Source organism: Rattus norvegicus, chromosome 1 (assembly GCF_036323735.1).
Source record: "Rattus norvegicus strain BN/NHsdMcwi chromosome 1, GRCr8, whole genome shotgun sequence".
NCBI classification, from domain to species: domain Eukaryota; kingdom Metazoa; phylum Chordata; class Mammalia; order Rodentia; family Muridae; genus Rattus; species Rattus norvegicus.
Genome location: NC_086019.1, coordinates 106,956,678 through 106,962,632, shown reverse-complemented (window position 1 = coordinate 106,962,632; position 5,955 = coordinate 106,956,678).

Here is a 5,955-nt window from a genome sequence, read left to right as displayed (position 1 = left end):
TCTGGCAGTGCAGGCTGTGAGAGCTCATCTCTCTAAGAGAGCTGTGGTAAAGAGCTTGTGGTAGATGCCTTCTTCCCTTTGTGCCTCTCTGCATCTCCAGAAGATGGCACATCATGTTCTATTTGGGTGTCTTCTGCTCCTATGAATGTTCTGACTTTTGAAGTAATGGCAGTCTTTTCGATCCTGCTACCAGATTCAAACTGGCTTTCACTCACTTCTCATTAGTCACTATCTAATTGACTTCTCTTCTGTTTTTGAAGTTTGATTTTCTTTCTCTGTGTGTTTGTCAATTATTCTCATTTTCAACTTTAATTTACCTTGAAACTTAACCCTCTACTTTTCACCAACCCTGTATGATGGTTGTACAATAAATGGAGATACATTCAAAGAGATGGCGAAAACATCAGGCCCTGTGTAGGCCAATGGGACAAAATAAAAGACCCAAGCATGAGTACACATAACTGCAGCCATCTGATATTTGACAAAGATGCCAAAAACATTCAACAGAGGAAAGACAGACTCCTTAACAAATAATAGTTAGAAAACTGGATATCTACATGTAGAGAGATAAAAATATACCTGTACATATCACCTTGCAAAAAATAATACCTAATTCAAATCAATTTTAAAAAAACCCTGAAAGTACTAGAAGAAAACACAGGCAGTGCCATACAGAATATAGGTATAGGAGAAAACTTCCTGAATCTGACTCCATTTGCCCAGAAATTAATACTAGCATTTGACAAAAGGGAACTCATAGAACTTGAAAACGTCTGTACAACTAAGCAAGTAATAAATCAAATGGAATGGAAGCTCCCTGAATGGGAGAATATCTTTGCCAGCTATACATCTGACAGATGCTTCACAGCCGGAATACAAAAAACTCAGAAAAGAGTCAAACTCAATCAAACATACAAAGCCAACCCATTCTAAAGATGGGTTATGGGAATTATCAAAAGAAGAAATTAACATGGCTAAGAAATACCTCAAAATATGTTTATCATCCTTAGTAGTTGTGGAAATAAAAATCAAAATAAATTTGAGATTTCATCTTACAAGTGACAATAAATGCTAGAGGGGATGTGGAGGTAAAGGAACCCTTAATCCCTCTTTAAGCGTTGCAAACCAGTGCTATCACTCTGGAAATCAATGTAGACAATTTTCAAAATGCTAAAGATAGATCAACTATATGACCTGGCTATACCACTCCTTGAGATATGGTCAAAGGACTTTACATTCTACTCCACAAATACTTGTCAGCCACATTCATTGCTGCTCAATTCACGAAAGCTAGAAAATAGAAACAACCTTCAGTTGATTGGTAAATGCATAATGAAAATGTGGTAAATGAACACTGTGTAATACTATTCAGCTGTAAAAAATGAAATCATGAAATTTTCAGGTTAATAGACGAAACTAAATGGTTTATATTGAGCAAAGTAACTCAAGCCCAGAAAGACGTGTTCTCTTTCTAGCTACATATTGTCACATGAGAATATATAATCTGAAGTAGCCACAGAAACCAAAAAAAGAAAAATAAGGTCATGAGAGGACAACCCTATGGAGGGAAATAGGGGGACAGCATGATATAAAGGGAAAAATGGGAAACTAGCCAGGGGAGTCTTTATTGGGAAGGGGGAGGAAGGTCAATACAGCAGAAGAGGGAGGAAGGATAAATAACACTAAAGATGTGTGAAAATCCACAAGGAAACATATTAGTTTATAATTACTTAAAAGTGCTTGTAACATATATAATGAAGTTATGCCACTTGGGCTGACAATAGTCCTCACAAGATCCACAGACAATCTAACAAAAAAAAAAAAAAAAAAAAAAAACAGCACCAGGCATGAAAAACATCTTTTCAAATTGTTGCTCAGAGAATTCGAAATGACTCCCAAAAGATCATAGATTATTGCTGTTGCTCTTAGTTGCCCCACGAAGGCTGAAGATAAGTCCCTATTGCTAAAGGTATCATGTACTTCAGACACACTACTCAGGGCAATCAAACTGTGTCTGACCTGAACATCTCCTCCCTAAGCACTCACTTTCCTTATACCAGAAGAGGCATAAAAGTTGCCAAGGGGAGGGAGACAATTATACCTGTCTGTGATGCCTATGAACCACAACTTAAACAGCATAGCAAGATACTCCTCAAGGTGTGGTAGTGGTACTCCTATCTTGGCAGTAACCAACAGTTCTCTAATTGGATTTAAGACAAGCTCAGGAGGAAAAAGCATGCTTGGTACTGGAGACCTATACAACTACCTAAACACAGTGAGGTCAGAGATCTTACAGGAATATATATATATGTCCCAGCTGTATTCTAAATACTTACACTTATACCCACACTGAGCACAGCTCTCATCCTCCAACAAAGCTTTTTTGAATCAGTAGGAGGCCATCACAGACAACCGAGACCAGTCACAATGTAGAGAACAAATGATCACAAGGCACCCAGCTCTAAAAGATAGATATACAACACAACTTCTGCACCTGAGGCTCAGGGAAATTTTGGAAAGAGATGTGGAAAGATCGTAAGAACCCAAGAGGCTCATAAAGTCTTCATCAAGATCGTGTCTCCCAAAAATGACAAGAAATCTACACCCATGATACTGCAACAGTACAGATGCCTAAAATAATTACCATGACATGCTAATATGGACGGAGGAGATCTCATAGGAAACAATCCCTAGAAAAAAGAACTATAGGAAATTAAGAACAACAAATAAAAATTAATTTTCCCCAGGTATGAGCCCCTAGTGGGCTATACAATATCAAGTTTTCAGCCTTCAAATCATGTGTATAGGTCTCCAGTACAAGCAACACTAGTGAATGGAGTCAGTAGGTTGTGTCTCTACATTTATCCTCACAAATGTATAACAGTAATAACTAAAGAAAAAGAGGCCATGAGTTTGAGAGGGAGTAAAAGCGGCTTAGGAGAGGCTGAAGGGACAAAGTACCAGAGGAGTAGAAGAGAGGAAACGAAAGGAAGTAAATGATGTAATTATATTCTGATTAAAATTTTAAAATAGAAAAGAGAAAGTCAACAGGCCCTAAGGCTGTCATGCTAAATTCAAGTTCATAATACATGACGCCGCGGGCCAACAACTCATTCTCTGGGTTATAATCCCATCCTCTGTAAGGAAGTGAAAATACATTTACATCATAAGCTCATATGAGGACTAAAAGGGGAAAATATCTGCTAAACCCAGTCTGCTAATTTTGATCCAGAAATGAGTTGGTTGTGTTTTCTGAATAGAAATCTTCTTAAGCATTTCTCTATATTCCAAACACTGTACTGTGCCTATATTCTCCTCGGGATCCTCTCAAGAAAAAAACCATCTGAACGCTAATTCTACTAAAGATGTCCTCAGAGAGAAAATGGATGTTGCCATTACATACCTCAGTAAGTAGTCTTCTGTAGATATTTCTCTTCTTCAAATACTTCTTTTCAACAGCATCCAGGCCTCTCCTCACTGACCCCTCCTTCCCCGTATTTCTGGGTAAATCAGCTCGAATACAAGCCCAACCCCATACACAATGAGCATTAAAACGTTTCTAAAGTGCTCAAAGCCTCCCTGAGTGTACACTTTAAAAGCATGTAATGGTAAAACTCAATTATTTAAAACGTCCCATGTAAGTCATTCCTTTGAGTCAGAAGGAAATGTTCACAAAAAGAATTAATACCGAACGCTATTTCCTTCATCTCAACACAGCTATGTGCTGCTGCAGCTTTGTTTTCTTTTTTTCATTTTTTCAATTAATCTGAACATCCCATCAGGCCCCACATTCAGGCATTTGTTTATTTACTGAACAGTGAGATCTTAGTGCACAGTACTTAGAGCTAGGCACCATGCAATGTGTCTAATGTAAAATGTAAAAACTGATTCAGTCTTCAGCAGCTGTCACAGTGAGCCATTTGTAACCCATCAGGCTCAGCCATACTCATACCAGTCCTAGTAAAGGCCATAAGACTCTCAAGTTCATAGAACTTGATCTCTGGATTATAGGCCCCAAAGTGGCTAGGAAGTTCAACATCTTTAGTCATAAGGGAAATGCAAATCAAAACAACCCTGAGATTTCACCTCACACCAGTGAGAATGGCTAAGATCAAAACCTCAGGTGACATCAGTTGCTGGCCAGGATGTGGAGAAAGAGGAACACTACTCCATTGTTGGTGGGATTGCAGACTGGTACAACCATTCTGGAAATAGGTCTGGAGGTTCCTCAGAAAATTGCACATTGAACTACCTGAGGACCCAGCTATACCTCCCTTGGGCATATACCCAAAAGATGCCCCAACATATAAAAAAGACACGTGCTCCACTATATTCATAGCAGCCTTATTTATAATAGCCAGAATCTGGAAAGAACCCAGATGCCCTTCAACAAAGGAATGGATACAGAAAATGTGGTATATCTACACAATGGAATATTACTCAGCTATCAAAAACAATGACTTTATGAAATTCATAGGCAAATGGATGGAACTGGAAAATCTCTTCCTGAGTGAGGTAACCCAATCACAGAAAAACACACAGGTATGCATTCATTGATAAGTGGCTATTAGCCCAAATGCTTGAATTACCCTAGATGCACAGAACACATGAAACTGAAGAAGGATGACCAAAATGCAAATGCTTCACTCCTTCTTTAAAAGGGGAACAAGAATACCCTTGGGAGGGAATAGGGAGGCAAAGTTTAGAACAGAGGCAGAAGGAACACCCATTCAGAGCCTGCCCCACATGTGGCCCATACATATACAGCCACCAAACTAGATAAGATGGATGAAGCAAAGAAGTGCAGACCGACAGGAACTGGATGTAGATCTCTCCTGAGAGACACAGCCAGAATACAGCAAATACATAGCCGAATGCCATCATTAAACCACTGAACTGAGAACGGAACCCCCGTTGAAGGAATCAGAGAAAGGACTGGAAGAGCTTGAAGGGGCTTGAGACCCCATATGAACAACAATGCCAACCAACCAGAGCTTCCAGGGACTAAGCCGCTACCCAAAGACTGTACATGGACTGACCCTGGACTCTGACCCCATAGGTAGCAATGAATAGCCTAGTAAGAGCACCAGTGGAAGGGGAAGCCCTTGGTCCTGCCAAGACTGAACCCCCAGTGAACAGGATTGTTGGGGGGAGGGAGGTAATGGGGGAGGATGGGGAGGGGAACACCCATATAGAAGGGGAAGGGCAGGGGTTAAGGGGATGTTGGCCCAGAAACCGGGAAAGAGAATAACAATCAAAAGGTAAATAAGAAATACCCAAGTTAATAAAGATGAAAAATAAAAAGAAGAAAAACAATAGAGTCAACTACCCTGGAACCTTGGGGCTCTGAGAGACTGAATTCCAACCAAAGACCATACCTGGTCTAGACCTAGGCCTCCACACACATATGTAGTCATTGTGCAGCTTGGTCTTTGTGTGGGTCCTGAACAACTGAAGCAGGGGATCTTCCAAAACCAGTGGCCTGTATTTGAGATATGTGCTTCTAGCTGGGCTGCCTTGTCTGGCCGCAGTGGAAGAGGATAAGCCTAGCCCCGCAGAGAGTTGATGTGCCAGGGTAAGGGGATTCCAAGGGGGGATCCCAACCTGCTCAAAGGAGAAGGAGAGGGAGGATGAGGGCAAGGATTGGGCAGCAGGTACCGGGGAGGTGAGCAGTGAGCAGAATGTAAAGTTAGTAAGTAAAAGTAAATACATTAGTTAATTTATTTATAAAAACAAAACCAAACAAACAAAACAAGAAAAACAACAATGATTGCAGCTCTGCTTCAGGAGAAGAATCCAGTATGTGCAAGTCCCTAGGTTTTATCCCCAGCACCAAAAACATTTTAAAACTTTTGCCTAAAACATAACACAAATTAAGTTATTCTTATTATTTTCCTTCTCCACATGATACTTTCCCCATATAAGAGATTAGTCAAATCTCTTATAGTATATTTC